Here is a 14465-nt window from a genome sequence, read left to right on the forward strand (position 1 = left end):
CTCCTCCTCCTTTGTGCTCTCTCTCCCTCTCGCCGCTTTTCACATCCTTGCGAGGCGTGGTTGTCTTTCAGCTCAGCCAGCGCCCAAGGGGCAAGACCGTAGCAGCTGAATGTCCTGGCAAAGCCAGGCTGAGGGAGCAGCCAAAAGATTGCCTGCCTCTGGGCCGAGGCTGCGGTGACCGTGTGTTGTGGGCAGCCTCTGCTGGCAGCAAAAGCCTACTGCACCTGGTATTCCCAGGCGGTCTCCCATCCAAGTACTAACCAGGCCTGAGTCTGCTTAGCTTCCGAGATCAGACGAGATCGGGCGTTTTCAGACTAGTATGGCCGTAGGCATTGACTGCCCTGCTTTCTGGCTAATTCAAGTCTCATAGCTCAGCCGCTTCTTCTTTGCCGCTCATGGCAATTCTTTTCCCTCTCTCCTCCTCCTCCTCCTCCTCCTCCTCCTTTGTGCTCTCTCTCCCTCTCGCCGCTTTTCACATCCTTGCGAGGCGTGGTTGTCTTTCAGCTCAGCCAGCGCCCAAGGGGCAAGACCGTAGCAGCTGAATGTCGTTGAATGTAGCAGCAGACGTAGTCATCCGAGACGCTAGAAGCTGCACGGATCTCCCACATCTCTCACGTGCAATACTTAATCCCAATCACTGACATTTCAAGCACCATTTGAATGATTTTCAAAAAAATTTTAAAACTCTTCCCTTCACTTTTACCTTCTCACAGTGGCCTTTTTTTTTTGGTCAGAGGAGGAGGGAGGGAGGGAAACACTAATGTAGTGTTTGGGGATAACCACTCTGTGACATCAGACCTTCCGCTTCCCACTTCTTGGTGGATATTGCTTGCCTGACTTTTCCCAAAATGCACTGTGACATCAGACCTTCCGCTTCCCACTTCTTGGTGGATATTGCTTGCCTGACTTTTCCCAAAATGCACTGAGACACCAGACCTTCCACTTCCCACTTCTTGGTGGATATTGCTTGTCTGAGTTTTCCCAAAATGCACTGAGATACCAGACCTTCCGCTTCCCACTTCTTGGTAGATACTGCTGGTCTGACATCTCCCAAAATGCACCATTGAAGTCCCTCAGCCGCCTTTACCAGCCACCTGTCTGTCTTTCACCTGAGGAAGCACCCAAGGGGCAAGACCGTAGCAGCTGAATGTCCTGGCAAAGCCAGGCTGAGGGAGCAGCCAAAAGATTGCCTGCCTCTGGGCCGAGGCTGCGGTGACCGTGTGTTGTGGGCAGCCTCTGCTGGCAGCAAAAGCCTACTGCACCTGGTATTCCCAGGCGGTCTCCCATCCAAGTACTAACCAGGCCTGAGTCTGCTTAGCTTCCGAGATCAGACGAGATCGGGCGTTTTCAGACTAGTATGGCCGTAGGCATTGACTGCCCTGCTTTCTGGCTAATTCAAGTCTCATAGCTCAGCCGCTTCTTCTTTGCCGCTCATGGCAATTCTTTTCCCTCTCTCCTCCTCCTCCTCCTCCTCCTCCTCCTCCTTTGTGCTCTCTCTCCCTCTCGCCGCTTTTCACATCCTTGCGAGGCGTGGTTGTCTTTCAGCTCAGCCAGCGCCCAAGGGGCAAGACCGTAGCAGCTGAATGTCCTGGCAAAGCCAGGCTGAGGGAGCAGCCAAAAGATTGCCTGCCTCTGGGCCGAGGCTGCGGTGACCGTGTGTTGTGGGCAGCCTCTGCTGGCAGCAAAAGCCTACTGCACCTGGTATTCCCAGGCGGTCTCCCATCCAAGTACTAACCAGGCCTGAGTCTGCTTAGCTTCCGAGATCAGACGAGATCGGGCGTTTTCAGACTAGTATGGCCGTAGGCATTGACTGCCCTGCTTTCTGGCTAATTCAAGTCTCATAGCTCAGCCGCTTCTTCTTTGCCGCTCATGGCAATTCTTTTCCCTCTCTCCTCCTCCTCCTCCTCCTCCTCCTCCTCCTTTGTGCTCTCTCTCCCTCTCGCCGCTTTTCACATCCTTGCGAGGCGTGGTTGTCTTTCAGCTCAGCCAGCGCCCAAGGGGCAAGACCGTAGCAGCTGAATGTCCTGGCAAAGCCAGGCTGAGGGAGCAGCCAAAAGATTGCCTGCCTCTGGGCCGAGGCTGCGGTGACCGTGTGTTGTGGGCAGCCTCTGCTGGCAGCAAAAGCCTACTGCACCTGGTATTCCCAGGCTGTCTCCCATCCAAGTACTAACCAGGCCTGAGTCTGCTTAGCTTCCGAGATCAGGCGTTTTCAGACTAGTATGGCCGTAGGCATTGACTGCCCTGCTTTCTGGCTAATTCAAGTCTCATAGCTCAGCCGCTTCTTCTTTGCCGCTCATGGCAATTCTTTTCCCTCTCTCCTCCTCCTCCTCCTCCTCCTCCTCCTTTGTGCTCTCTCTCCCTCTCGCCGCTTTTCACATCCTTGCGAGGCGTGGTTGTCTTTCAGCTCAGCCAGCGCCCAAGGGGCAAGACCGTAGCAGCTGAATGTCGTTGAATGTAGCAGCAGACGTAGTCATCCGAGACGCTAGAAGCTGCACGGATCTCCCACATCTCTCACGTGCAATACTTAATCCCAATCACTGACATTTCAAGCACCATTTGAATGATTTTCAAAAAAATTTTAAAACTCTTCCCTTCACTTTTACCTTCTCACAGTGGCCTTTTTTTTTTGGTCAGAGGAGGAGGGAGGGAGGGAAACACTAATGTAGTGTTTGGGGATAACCACTCTGTGACATCAGACCTTCCGCTTCCCACTTCTTGGTGGATATTGCTTGCCTGACTTTTCCCAAAATGCACTGTGACATCAGACCTTCCGCTTCCCACTTCTTGGTGGATATTGCTTGCCTGACTTTTCCCAAAATGCACTGAGACACCAGACCTTCCACTTCCCACTTCTTGGTGGATATTGCTTGTCTGAGTTTTCCCAAAATGCACTGAGATACCAGACCTTCCGCTTCCCACTTCTTGGTAGATACTGCTGGTCTGACATCTCCCAAAATGCACCATTGAAGTCCCTCAGCCGCCTTTACCAGCCACCTGTCTGTCTTTCACCTGAGGAAGCACCCAAGGGGCAAGACCGTAGCAGCTGAATGTCCTGGCAAAGCCAGGCTGAGGGAGCAGCCAAAAGATTGCCTGCCTCTGGGCCGAGGCTGCGGTGACCGTGTGTTGTGGGCAGCCTCTGCTGGCAGCAAAAGCCTACTGCACCTGGTATTCCCAGGCGGTCTCCCATCCAAGTACTAACCAGGCCTGAGTCTGCTTAGCTTCCGAGATCAGACGAGATCGGGCGTTTTCAGACTAGTATGGCCGTAGGCATTGACTGGCCTGCTTTCTGGCTAATTCAAGTCTCATAGCTCAGCCGCTTCTTCTTTGCCGCTCATGGCAATTCTTTTCCCTCTCTCCTCCTCCTCCTCCTCCTCCTCCTCCTTTGTGCTCTCTCTCCCTCTCGCCGCTTTTCACATCCTTGCGAGGCGTGGTTGTCTTTCAGCTCAGCCAGCGCCCAAGGGGCAAGACCGTAGCAGCTGAATGTCCTGGCAAAGCCAGGCTGAGGGAGCAGCCAAAAGATTGCCTGCCTCTGGGCCGAGGCTGCGGTGACCGTGTGCTGTGGGCAGCCTCTGCTGGCAGCAAAAGCCTACTGCACCTGGTATTCCCAGGCGGTCTCCCATCCAAGTACTAACCAGGCCTGAGTCTGCTTAGCTTCCGAGATCAGACGAGATCGGGCGTTTTCAGACTAGTATGGCCGTAGGCATTGACTGCCCTGCTTTCTGGCTAATTCAAGTCTCATAGCTCAGCCGCTTCTTCTTTGCCGCTCATGGCAATTCTTTTCCCTCTCTCCTCCTCCTCCTCCTCCTCCTCCTCCTTTGTGCTCTCTCTCCCTCTCGCCGCTTTTCACATCCTTGCGAGGCGTGGTTGTCTTTCAGCTCAGCCAGCGCCCAAGGGGCAAGACCGTAGCAGCTGAATGTCCTGGCAAAGCCAGGCTGAGGGAGCAGCCAAAAGATTGCCTGCCTCTGGGCCGAGGCTGCGGTGACCGTGTGTTGTGGGCAGCCTCTGCTGGCAGCAAAAGCCTACTGCACCTGGTATTCCCAGGCGGTCTCCCATCCAAGTACTAACCAGGCCTGAGTCTGCTTAGCTTCCGAGATCAGACGAGATCGGGCGTTTTCAGACTAGTATGGCCGTAGGCATTGACTGCCCTGCTTTCTGGCTAATTCAAGTCTCATAGCTCAGCCGCTTCTTCTTTGCCGCTCATGGCAATTCTTTTCCCTCTCTCCTCCTCCTCCTCCTCCTCCTCCTCCTCCTTTGTGCTCTCTCTCCCTCTCGCCGCTTTTCACATCCTTGCGAGGCGTGGTTGTCTTTCAGCTCAGCCAGCGCCCAAGGGGCAAGACCGTAGCAGCTGAATGTCCTGGCAAAGCCAGGCTGAGGGAGCAGCCAAAAGATTGCCTGCCTCTGGGCCGAGGCTGCGGTGACCGTGTGTTGTGGGCAGCCTCTGCTGGCAGCAAAAGCCTACTGCACCTGGTATTCCCAGGCGGTCTCCCATCCAAGTACTAACCAGGCCTGAGTCTGCTTAGCTTCCGAGATCAGACGAGATCGGGCGTTTTCAGACTAGTATGGCCGTAGGCATTGACTGCCCTGCTTTCTGGCTAATTCAAGTCTCATAGCTCAGCCGCTTCTTCTTTGCCGCTCATGGCAATTCTTTTCCCTCTCTCCTCCTCCTCCTCCTCCTCCTCCTCCTTTGTGCTCTCTCTCCCTCTCGCCGCTTTTCACATCCTTGCGAGGCGTGGTTGTCTTTCAGCTCAGCCAGCGCCCAAGGGGCAAGACCGTAGCAGCTGAATGTCGTTGAATGTAGCAGCAGACGTAGTCATCCGAGACGCTAGAAGCTGCACGGATCTCCCACATCTCTCACGTGCAATACTTAATCCCAATCACTGACATTTCAAGCACCATTTGAATGATTTTCAAAAAAATTTTAAAACTCTTCCCTTCACTTTTACCTTCTCACAGTGGCCTTTTTTTTTTGGTCAGAGGAGGAGGGAGGGAGGGAAACACTAATGTAGTGTTTGGGGATAACCACTCTGTGACATCAGACCTTCCGCTTCCCACTTCTTGGTGGATATTGCTTGCCTGACTTTTCCCAAAATGCACTGTGACATCAGACCTTCCGCTTCCCACTTCTTGGTGGATATTGCTTGCCTGACTTTTCCCAAAATGCACTGAGACACCAGACCTTCCACTTCCCACTTCTTGGTGGATATTGCTTGTCTGAGTTTTCCCAAAATGCACTGAGATACCAGACCTTCCGCTTCCCACTTCTTGGTAGATACTGCTGGTCTGACATCTCCCAAAATGCACCATTGAAGTCCCTCAGCCGCCTTTACCAGCCACCTGTCTGTCTTTCACCTGAGGAAGCACCCAAGGGGCAAGACCGTAGCAGCTGAATGTCCTGGCAAAGCCAGGCTGAGGGAGCAGCCAAAAGATTGCCTGCCTCTGGGCCGAGGCTGCGGTGACCGTGTGTTGTGGGCAGCCTCTGCTGGCAGCAAAAGCCTACTGCACCTGGTATTCCCAGGCGGTCTCCCATCCAAGTACTAACCAGGCCTGAGTCTGCTTAGCTTCCGAGATCAGACGAGATCGGGCGTTTTCAGACTAGTATGGCCGTAGGCATTGACTGCCCTGCTTTCTGGCTAATTCAAGTCTCATAGCTCAGCCGCTTCTTCTTTGCCGCTCATGGCAATTCTTTTCCCTCTCTCCTCCTCCTCCTCCTCCTCCTCCTCCTTTGTGCTCTCTCTCCCTCTCGCCGCTTTTCACATCCTTGCGAGGCGTGGTTGTCTTTCAGCTCAGCCAGCGCCCAAGGGGCAAGACCGTAGCAGCTGAATGTCCTGGCAAAGCCAGGCTGAGGGAGCAGCCAAAAGATTGCCTGCCTCTGGGCCGAGGCTGCGGTGACCGTGTGTTGTGGGCAGCCTCTGCTGGCAGCAAAAGCCTACTGCACCTGGTATTCCCAGGCGGTCTCCCATCCAAGTACTAACCAGGCCTGAGTCTGCTTAGCTTCCGAGATCAGACGAGATCGGGCGTTTTCAGACTAGTATGGCCGTAGGCATTGACTGCCCTGCTTTCTGGCTAATTCAAGTCTCATAGCTCAGCCGCTTCTTCTTTGCCGCTCATGGCAATTCTTTTCCCTCTCTCCTCCTCCTCCTCCTCCTCCTCCTCCTTTGTGCTCTCTCTCCCTCTCGCCGCTTTTCACATCCTTGCGAGGCGTGGTTGTCTTTCAGCTCAGCCAGCGCCCAAGGGGCAAGACCGTAGCAGCTGAATGTCCTGGCAAAGCCAGGCTGAGGGAGCAGCCAAAAGATTGCCTGCCTCTGGGCCGAGGCTGCGGTGACCGTGTGTTGTGGGCAGCCTCTGCTGGCAGCAAAAGCCTACTGCACCTGGTATTCCCAGGCTGTCTCCCATCCAAGTACTAACCAGGCCTGAGTCTGCTTAGCTTCCGAGATCAGGCGTTTTCAGACTAGTATGGCCGTAGGCATTGACTGCCCTGCTTTCTGGCTAATTCAAGTCTCATAGCTCAGCCGCTTCTTCTTTGCCGCTCATGGCAATTCTTTTCCCTCTCTCCTCCTCCTCCTCCTCCTCCTCCTCCTTTGTGCTCTCTCTCCCTCTCGCCGCTTTTCACATCCTTGCGAGGCGTGGTTGTCTTTCAGCTCAGCCAGCGCCCAAGGGGCAAGACCGTAGCAGCTGAATGTCGTTGAATGTAGCAGCAGACGTAGTCATCCGAGACGCTAGAAGCTGCACGGATCTCCCACATCTCTCACGTGCAATACTTAATCCCAATCACTGACATTTCAAGCACCATTTGAATGATTTTCAAAAAAATTTTAAAACTCTTCCCTTCACTTTTACCTTCTCACAGTGGCCTTTTTTTTTTGGTCGGAGGAGGAGGGAGGGAGGGAAACACTAATGTAGTGTTTGGGGATAACCACTCTGTGACATCAGACCTTCCGCTTCCCACTTCTTGGTGGATATTGCTTGCCTGACTTTTCCCAAAATGCACTGTGACATCAGACCTTCCGCTTCCCACTTCTTGGTGGATATTGCTTGCCTGACTTTTCCCAAAATGCACTGAGACACCAGACCTTCCACTTCCCACTTCTTGGTGGATATTGCTTGTCTGAGTTTTCCCAAAATGCACTGAGATACCAGACCTTCCGCTTCCCACTTCTTGGTAGATACTGCTGGTCTGACATCTCCCAAAATGCACCATTGAAGTCCCTCAGCCGCCTTTACCAGCCACCTGTCTGTCTTTCACCTGAGGAAGCACCCAAGGGGCAAGACCGTAGCAGCTGAATGTCCTGGCAAAGCCAGGCTGAGGGAGCAGCCAAAAGATTGCCTGCCTCTGGGCCGAGGCTGCGGTGACCGTGTGTTGTGGGCAGCCTCTGCTGGCAGCAAAAGCCTACTGCACCTGGTATTCCCAGGCGGTCTCCCATCCAAGTACTAACCAGGCCTGAGTCTGCTTAGCTTCCGAGATCAGACGAGATCGGGCGTTTTCAGACTAGTATGGCCGTAGGCATTGACTGGCCTGCTTTCTGGCTAATTCAAGTCTCATAGCTCAGCCGCTTCTTCTTTGCCGCTCATGGCAATTCTTTTCCCTCTCTCCTCCTCCTCCTCCTCCTCCTCCTCCTTTGTGCTCTCTCTCCCTCTCGCCGCTTTTCACATCCTTGCGAGGCGTGGTTGTCTTTCAGCTCAGCCAGCGCCCAAGGGGCAAGACCGTAGCAGCTGAATGTCCTGGCAAAGCCAGGCTGAGGGAGCAGCCAAAAGATTGCCTGCCTCTGGGCCGAGGCTGCGGTGACCGTGTGCTGTGGGCAGCCTCTGCTGGCAGCAAAAGCCTACTGCACCTGGTATTCCCAGGCGGTCTCCCATCCGAGTACTAACCAGGCCTGAGTCTGCTTAGCTTCCGAGATCAGACGAGATCGGGCGTTTTCAGACTAGTATGGCCGTAGGCATTGACTGCCCTGCTTTCTGGCTAATTCAAGTCTCATAGCTCAGCCGCTTCTTCTTTGCCGCTCATGGCAATTCTTTTCCCTCTCTCCTCCTCCTCCTCCTCCTCCTCCTCCTTTGTGCTCTCTCTCCCTCTCGCCGCTTTTCACATCCTTGCGAGGCGTGGTTGTCTTTCAGCTCAGCCAGCGCCCAAGGGGCAAGACTGTAGCAGCTGAATGTCCTGGCAAAGCCAGGCTGAGGGAGCAGCCAAAAGATTGCCTGCCTCTGGGCCGAGGCTGCGGTGACCGTGTGTTGTGGGCAGCCTCTGCTGGCAGCAAAAGCCTACTGCACCTGGTATTCCCAGGCGGTCTCCCACCCAAGTACTAACCAGGCCTGAGTCTGCTTAGCTTCCGAGATCAGACGAGATCGGGCGTTTTCAGACTAGTATGGCCGTAGGCATTGACTGCCCTGCTTTCTGGCTAATTCAAGTCTCATAGCTCAGCCGCTTCTTCTTTGCCGCTCATGGCAATTCTTTTCCCTCTCTCCTCCTCCTCCTCCTCCTCCTCCTCCTCCTTTGTGCTCTCTCTCCCTCTCGCCGCTTTTCACATCCTTGCGAGGCGTGGTTGTCTTTCAGCTCAGCCAGCGCCCAAGGGGCAAGACCGTAGCAGCTGAATGTCCTGGCAAAGCCAGGCTGAGGGAGCAGCCAAAAGATTGCCTGCCTCTGGGCCGAGGCTGCGGTGACCGTGTGTTGTGGGCAGCCTCTGCTGGCAGCAAAAGCCTACTGCACCTGGTATTCCCAGGCGGTCTCCCATCCAAGTACTAACCAGGCCTGAGTCTGCTTAGCTTCCGAGATCAGACGAGATCGGGCGTTTTCAGACTAGTATGGCCGTAGGCATTGACTGCCCTGCTTTCTGGCTAATTCAAGTCTCATAGCTCAGCCGCTTCTTCTTTGCCGCTCATGGCAATTCTTTTCCCTCTCTCCTCCTCCTCCTCCTCCTCCTCCTCCTTTGTGCTCTCTCTCCCTCTCGCCGCTTTTCACATCCTTGCGAGGCGTGGTTGTCTTTCAGCTCAGCCAGCGCCCAAGGGGCAAGACCGTAGCAGCTGAATGTCGTTGAATGTAGCAGCAGACGTAGTCATCCGAGACGCTAGAAGCTGCACGGATCTCCCACATCTCTCACGTGCAATACTTAATCCCAATCACTGACATTTCAAGCACCATTTGAATGATTTTCAAAAAAATTTTAAAACTCTTCCCTTCACTTTTACCTTCTCACAGTGGCCTTTTTTTTTTGGTCAGAGGAGGAGGGAGGGAGGGAAACACTAATGTAGTGTTTGGGGATAACCACTCTGTGACATCAGACCTTCCGCTTCCCACTTCTTGGTGGATATTGCTTGCCTGACTTTTCCCAAAATGCACTGTGACATCAGACCTTCCGCTTCCCACTTCTTGGTGGATATTGCTTGCCTGACTTTTCCCAAAATGCACTGAGACACCAGACCTTCCACTTCCCACTTCTTGGTGGATATTGCTTGTCTGAGTTTTCCCAAAATGCACTGAGATACCAGACCTTCCGCTTCCCACTTCTTGGTAGATACTGCTGGTCTGACATCTCCCAAAATGCACCATTGAAGTCCCTCAGCCGCCTTTACCAGCCACCTGTCTGTCTTTCACCTGAGGAAGCACCCAAGGGGCAAGACCGTAGCAGCTGAATGTCCTGGCAAAGCCAGGCTGAGGGAGCAGCCAAAAGATTGCCTGCCTCTGGGCCGAGGCTGCGGTGACCGTGTGTTGTGGGCAGCCTCTGCTGGCAGCAAAAGCCTACTGCACCTGGTATTCCCAGGCGGTCTCCCATCCAAGTACTAACCAGGCCTGAGTCTGCTTAGCTTCCGAGATCAGACGAGATCGGGCGTTTTCAGACTAGTATGGCCGTAGGCATTGACTGCCCTGCCTTCTGGCTAATTCAAGTCTCATAGCTCAGCCGCTTCTTCTTTGCCGCTCATGGCAATTCTTTTCCCTCTCTCCTCCTCCTCCTCCTCCTCCTCCTCCTTTGTGCTCTCTCTCCCTCTCGCCGCTTTTCACATCCTTGCGAGGCGTGGTTGTCTTTCAGCTCAGCCAGCGCCCAAGGGGCAAGACCGTAGCAGCTGAATGTCCTGGCAAAGCCAGGCTGAGGGAGCAGCCAAAAGATTGCCTGCCTCTGGGCCGAGGCTGCGGTGACCGTGTGTTGTGGGCAGCCTCTGCTGGCAGCAAAAGCCTACTGCACCTGGTATTCCCAGGCTGTCTCCCATCCAAGTACTAACCAGGCCTGAGTCTGCTTAGCTTCCGAGATCAGACGAGATCGGGCGTTTTCAGACTAGTATGGCCGTAGGCATTGACTTCCCTGCTTTCTGGCTAATTCAAGTCTCATAGCTCAGCCGCTTCTTCTTTGCCGCTCATGGCAATTCTTTTCCCTCTCTCCTCCTCCTCCTCCTCCTCCTCCTCCTTTGTGCTCTCTCTCCCTCTCGCCGCTTTTCACATCCTTGCGAGGCGTGGTTGTCTTTCAGCTCAGCCAGCGCCCAAGGGGCAAGACCGTAGCAGCTGAATGTCGTTGAATGTAGCAGCAGACGTAGTCATCCGAGACGCTAGAAGCTGCACGGATCTCCCACATCTCTCACGTGCAATACTTAATCCCAATCACTGACATTTCAAGCACCATTTGAATGATTTTCAAAAAAATTTTAAAACTCTTCCCTTCACTTTTACCTTCTCACAGTGGCCTTTTTTTTTTGGTCAGAGGAGGAGGGAGGGAGGGAAACACTAATGTAGTGTTTGGGGATAACCACTCTGTGACATCAGACCTTCCGCTTCCCACTTCTTGGTGGATATTGCTTGCCTGACTTTTCCCAAAATGCACTGTGACATCAGACCTTCCGCTTCCCACTTCTTGGTGGATATTGCTTGCCTGACTTTTCCCAAAATGCACTGAGACACCAGACCTTCCACTTCCCACTTCTTGGTGGATATTGCTTGTCTGAGTTTTCCCAAAATGCACTGAGATACCAGACCTTCCGCTTCCCACTTCTTGGTAGATACTGCTGGTCTGACATCTCCCAAAATGCACCATTGAAGTCCCTCAGCCGCCTTTACCAGCCACCTGTCTGTCTTTCACCTGAGGAAGCACCCAAGGGGCAAGACCGTAGCAGCTGAATGTCCTGGCAAAGCCAGGCTGAGGGAGCAGCCAAAAGATTGCCTGCCTCTGGGCCGAGGCTGCGGTGACCGTGTGTTGTGGGCAGCCTCTGCTGGCAGCAAAAGCCTACTGCACCTGGTATTCCCAGGCGGTCTCCCATCCAAGTACTAACCAGGCCTGAGTCTGCTTAGCTTCCGAGATCAGACGAGATCGGGCGTTTTCAGACTAGTATGGCCGTAGGCATTGACTGCCCTGCTTTCTGGCTAATTCAAGTCTCATAGCTCAGCCGCTTCTTCTTTGCCGCTCATGGCAATTCTTTTCCCTCTCTCCTCCTCCTCCTCCTCCTCCTCCTCCTTTGTGCTCTCTCTCCCTCTCGCCGCTTTTCACATCCTTGCGAGGCGTGGTTGTCTTTCAGCTCAGCCAGCGCCCAAGGGGCAAGACCGTAGCAGCTGAATGTCCTGGCAAAGCCAGGCTGAGGGAGCAGCCAAAAGATTGCCTGCCTCTGGGCCGAGGCTGCGGTGACCGTGTGTTGTGGGCAGCCTCTGCTGGCAGCAAAAGCCTACTGCACCTGGTATTCCCAGGCGGTCTCCCATCCAAGTACTAACCAGGCCTGAGTCTGCTTAGCTTCCGAGATCAGACGAGATCGGGCGTTTTCAGACTAGTATGGCCGTAGGCATTGACTGCCCTGCTTTCTGGCTAATTCAAGTCTCATAGCTCAGCCGCTTCTTCTTTGCCGCTCATGGCAATTCTTTTCCCTCTCTCCTCCTCCTCCTCCTCCTCCTCCTCCTTTGTGCTCTCTCTCCCTCTCGCCGCTTTTCACATCCTTGCGAGGCGTGGTTGTCTTTCAGCTCAGCCAGCGCCCAAGGGGCAAGACCGTAGCAGCTGAATGTCCTGGCAAAGCCAGGCTGAGGGAGCAGCCAAAAGATTGCCTGCCTCTGGGCCGAGGCTGCGGTGACCGTGTGTTGTGGGCAGCCTCTGCTGGCAGCAAAAGCCTACTGCACCTGGTATTCCCAGGCTGTCTCCCATCCAAGTACTAACCAGGCCTGAGTCTGCTTAGCTTCCGAGATCAGGCGTTTTCAGACTAGTATGGCCGTAGGCATTGACTGCCCTGCTTTCTGGCTAATTCAAGTCTCATAGCTCAGCCGCTTCTTCTTTGCCGCTCATGGCAATTCTTTTCCCTCTCTCCTCCTCCTCCTCCTCCTCCTCCTCCTTTGTGCTCTCTCTCCCTCTCGCCGCTTTTCACATCCTTGCGAGGCGTGGTTGTCTTTCAGCTCAGCCAGCGCCCAAGGGGCAAGACCGTAGCAGCTGAATGTCGTTGAATGTAGCAGCAGACGTAGTCATCCGAGACGCTAGAAGCTGCACGGATCTCCCACATCTCTCACGTGCAATACTTAATCCCAATCACTGACATTTCAAGCACCATTTGAATGATTTTCAAAAAAATTTTAAAACTCTTCCCTTCACTTTTACCTTCTCACAGTGGCCTTTTTTTTTTGGTCGGAGGAGGAGGGAGGGAGGGAAACACTAATGTAGTGTTTGGGGATAACCACTCTGTGACATCAGACCTTCCGCTTCCCACTTCTTGGTGGATATTGCTTGCCTGACTTTTCCCAAAATGCACTGTGACATCAGACCTTCCGCTTCCCACTTCTTGGTGGATATTGCTTGCCTGACTTTTCCCAAAATGCACTGAGACACCAGACCTTCCACTTCCCACTTCTTGGTGGATATTGCTTGTCTGAGTTTTCCCAAAATGCACTGAGATACCAGACCTTCCGCTTCCCACTTCTTGGTAGATACTGCTGGTCTGACATCTCCCAAAATGCACCATTGAAGTCCCTCAGCCGCCTTTACCAGCCACCTGTCTGTCTTTCACCTGAGGAAGCACCCAAGGGGCAAGACCGTAGCAGCTGAATGTCCTGGCAAAGCCAGGCTGAGGGAGCAGCCAAAAGATTGCCTGCCTCTGGGCCGAGGCTGCGGTGACCGTGTGTTGTGGGCAGCCTCTGCTGGCAGCAAAAGCCTACTGCACCTGGTATTCCCAGGCGGTCTCCCATCCAAGTACTAACCAGGCCTGAGTCTGCTTAGCTTCCGAGATCAGACGAGATCGGGCGTTTTCAGACTAGTATGGCCGTAGGCATTGACTGCCCTGCTTTCTGGCTAATTCAAGTCTCATAGCTCAGCCGCTTCTTCTTTGCCGCTCATGGCAATTCTTTTCCCTCTCTCCTCCTCCTCCTCCTCCTCCTCCTCCTTTGTGCTCTCTCTCCCTCTCGCCGCTTTTCACATCCTTGCGAGGCGTGGTTGTCTTTCAGCTCAGCCAGCGCCCAAGGGGCAAGACCGTAGCAGCTGAATGTCCTGGCAAAGCCAGGCTGAGGGAGCAGCCAAAAGATTGCCTGCCTCTGGGCCGAGGCTGCGGTGACCGTGTGTTGTGGGCAGCCTCTGCTGGCAGCAAAAGCCTACTGCACCTGGTATTCCCAGGCGGTCTCCCATCCAAGTACTAACCAGGCCTGAGTCTGCTTAGCTTCCGAGATCAGACGAGATCGGGCGTTTTCAGACTAGTATGGCCGTAGGCATTGACTGCCCTGCTTTCTGGCTAATTCAAGTCTCATAGCTCAGCCGCTTCTTCTTTGCCGCTCATGGCAATTCTTTTCCCTCTCTCCTCCTCCTCCTCCTCCTCCTCCTCCTTTGTGCTCTCTCTCCCTCTCGCCGCTTTTCACATCCTTGCGAGGCGTGGTTGTCTTTCAGCTCAGCCAGCGCCCAAGGGGCAAGACCGTAGCAGCTGAATGTCCTGGCAAAGCCAGGCTGAGGGAGCAGCCAAAAGATTGCCTGCCTCTGGGCCGAGGCTGCGGTGACCGTGTGTTGTGGGCAGCCTCTGCTGGCAGCAAAAGCCTACTGCACCTGGTATTCCCAGGCTGTCTCCCATCCAAGTACTAACCAGGCCTGAGTCTGCTTAGCTTCCGAGATCAGGCGTTTTCAGACTAGTATGGCCGTAGGCATTGACTGCCCTGCTTTCTGGCTAATTCAAGTCTCATAGCTCAGCCGCTTCTTCTTTGCCGCTCATGGCAATTCTTTTCCCTCTCTCCTCCTCCTCCTCCTCCTCCTCCTCCTTTGTGCTCTCTCTCCCTCTCGCCGCTTTTCACATCCTTGCGAGGCGTGGTTGTCTTTCAGCTCAGCCAGCGCCCAAGGGGCAAGACCGTAGCAGCTGAATGTCGTTGAATGTAGCAGCAGACGTAGTCATCCGAGACGCTAGAAGCTGCACGGATCTCCCACATCTCTCACGTGCAATACTTAATCCCAATCACTGACATTTCAAGCACCATTTGAATGATTTTCAAAAAAATTTTAAAACTCTTCCCTTCACTTTTACCTTCTCACAGTGGCCTTTTTTTTTTGGTC

The 14465-nt window shown here is 53.9% G+C and overlaps 19 non-coding genes and 4 pseudogenes across 19 annotated transcripts; all 23 read right to left on the reverse strand.

Moving 5' to 3' along the window:
- Positions 1-212: 212 nt before the first annotated feature.
- Positions 213-331, reverse strand: LOC144494296 (5S ribosomal RNA). Its single transcript, XR_013497918.1, has one exon. It is a non-coding gene; the product is annotated as a 5S ribosomal RNA (ribosomal RNA).
- Positions 332-1250: 919 nt separating this feature from the next.
- LOC144494297 (5S ribosomal RNA) lies at positions 1251-1369 on the reverse strand. Its single transcript, XR_013497919.1, has one exon. It is a non-coding gene; the product is annotated as a 5S ribosomal RNA (ribosomal RNA).
- A 317-nt stretch (positions 1370-1686) lies between these two features.
- LOC144494298 (5S ribosomal RNA) lies at positions 1687-1805 on the reverse strand. The gene has a single exon (XR_013497920.1). It is a non-coding gene; the product is annotated as a 5S ribosomal RNA (ribosomal RNA).
- A 317-nt stretch (positions 1806-2122) lies between these two features.
- LOC144494460 (5S ribosomal RNA) lies at positions 2123-2231 on the reverse strand (annotated as a pseudogene).
- Positions 2232-3150: 919 nt separating this feature from the next.
- Positions 3151-3269, reverse strand: LOC144494299 (5S ribosomal RNA). The gene has a single exon (XR_013497921.1). It is a non-coding gene; the product is annotated as a 5S ribosomal RNA (ribosomal RNA).
- Positions 3270-3583: 314 nt separating this feature from the next.
- Positions 3584-3702, reverse strand: LOC144494300 (5S ribosomal RNA). Its single transcript, XR_013497922.1, has one exon. It is a non-coding gene; the product is annotated as a 5S ribosomal RNA (ribosomal RNA).
- A 314-nt stretch (positions 3703-4016) lies between these two features.
- LOC144494301 (5S ribosomal RNA) lies at positions 4017-4135 on the reverse strand. The gene has a single exon (XR_013497923.1). It is a non-coding gene; the product is annotated as a 5S ribosomal RNA (ribosomal RNA).
- Positions 4136-4452: 317 nt separating this feature from the next.
- Positions 4453-4571, reverse strand: LOC144494302 (5S ribosomal RNA). The gene has a single exon (XR_013497924.1). It is a non-coding gene; the product is annotated as a 5S ribosomal RNA (ribosomal RNA).
- A 919-nt stretch (positions 4572-5490) lies between these two features.
- On the reverse strand, positions 5491-5609 carry LOC144494303 (5S ribosomal RNA). Its single transcript, XR_013497925.1, has one exon. It is a non-coding gene; the product is annotated as a 5S ribosomal RNA (ribosomal RNA).
- Positions 5610-5923: 314 nt separating this feature from the next.
- On the reverse strand, positions 5924-6042 carry LOC144494305 (5S ribosomal RNA). The gene has a single exon (XR_013497926.1). It is a non-coding gene; the product is annotated as a 5S ribosomal RNA (ribosomal RNA).
- A 314-nt stretch (positions 6043-6356) lies between these two features.
- On the reverse strand, positions 6357-6465 carry LOC144494461 (5S ribosomal RNA; annotated as a pseudogene).
- Positions 6466-7384: 919 nt separating this feature from the next.
- LOC144494307 (5S ribosomal RNA) lies at positions 7385-7503 on the reverse strand. Its single transcript, XR_013497928.1, has one exon. It is a non-coding gene; the product is annotated as a 5S ribosomal RNA (ribosomal RNA).
- Positions 7504-7817: 314 nt separating this feature from the next.
- LOC144494320 (5S ribosomal RNA) lies at positions 7818-7936 on the reverse strand. The gene has a single exon (XR_013497940.1). It is a non-coding gene; the product is annotated as a 5S ribosomal RNA (ribosomal RNA).
- A 314-nt stretch (positions 7937-8250) lies between these two features.
- On the reverse strand, positions 8251-8369 carry LOC144494319 (5S ribosomal RNA). Its single transcript, XR_013497939.1, has one exon. It is a non-coding gene; the product is annotated as a 5S ribosomal RNA (ribosomal RNA).
- Positions 8370-8686: 317 nt separating this feature from the next.
- LOC144494308 (5S ribosomal RNA) lies at positions 8687-8805 on the reverse strand. The gene has a single exon (XR_013497929.1). It is a non-coding gene; the product is annotated as a 5S ribosomal RNA (ribosomal RNA).
- Positions 8806-9724: 919 nt separating this feature from the next.
- Positions 9725-9843, reverse strand: LOC144494309 (5S ribosomal RNA). Its single transcript, XR_013497930.1, has one exon. It is a non-coding gene; the product is annotated as a 5S ribosomal RNA (ribosomal RNA).
- Positions 9844-10157: 314 nt separating this feature from the next.
- LOC144494413 (5S ribosomal RNA) lies at positions 10158-10276 on the reverse strand. Its single transcript, XR_013498028.1, has one exon. It is a non-coding gene; the product is annotated as a 5S ribosomal RNA (ribosomal RNA).
- Positions 10277-11195: 919 nt separating this feature from the next.
- On the reverse strand, positions 11196-11314 carry LOC144494311 (5S ribosomal RNA). The gene has a single exon (XR_013497931.1). It is a non-coding gene; the product is annotated as a 5S ribosomal RNA (ribosomal RNA).
- Positions 11315-11628: 314 nt separating this feature from the next.
- On the reverse strand, positions 11629-11747 carry LOC144494312 (5S ribosomal RNA). The gene has a single exon (XR_013497932.1). It is a non-coding gene; the product is annotated as a 5S ribosomal RNA (ribosomal RNA).
- A 314-nt stretch (positions 11748-12061) lies between these two features.
- LOC144494462 (5S ribosomal RNA) lies at positions 12062-12170 on the reverse strand (annotated as a pseudogene).
- A 919-nt stretch (positions 12171-13089) lies between these two features.
- On the reverse strand, positions 13090-13208 carry LOC144494313 (5S ribosomal RNA). Its single transcript, XR_013497933.1, has one exon. It is a non-coding gene; the product is annotated as a 5S ribosomal RNA (ribosomal RNA).
- Positions 13209-13522: 314 nt separating this feature from the next.
- Positions 13523-13641, reverse strand: LOC144494314 (5S ribosomal RNA). The gene has a single exon (XR_013497934.1). It is a non-coding gene; the product is annotated as a 5S ribosomal RNA (ribosomal RNA).
- Positions 13642-13955: 314 nt separating this feature from the next.
- Positions 13956-14064, reverse strand: LOC144494464 (5S ribosomal RNA; annotated as a pseudogene).
- Positions 14065-14465: the final 401 nt, after the last annotated feature.

Source organism: Mustelus asterias, chromosome 5 (genome assembly GCF_964213995.1).
Source record: "Mustelus asterias chromosome 5, sMusAst1.hap1.1, whole genome shotgun sequence".
Classification (NCBI taxonomy): Eukaryota; Metazoa; Chordata; class Chondrichthyes; order Carcharhiniformes; family Triakidae; genus Mustelus; species Mustelus asterias.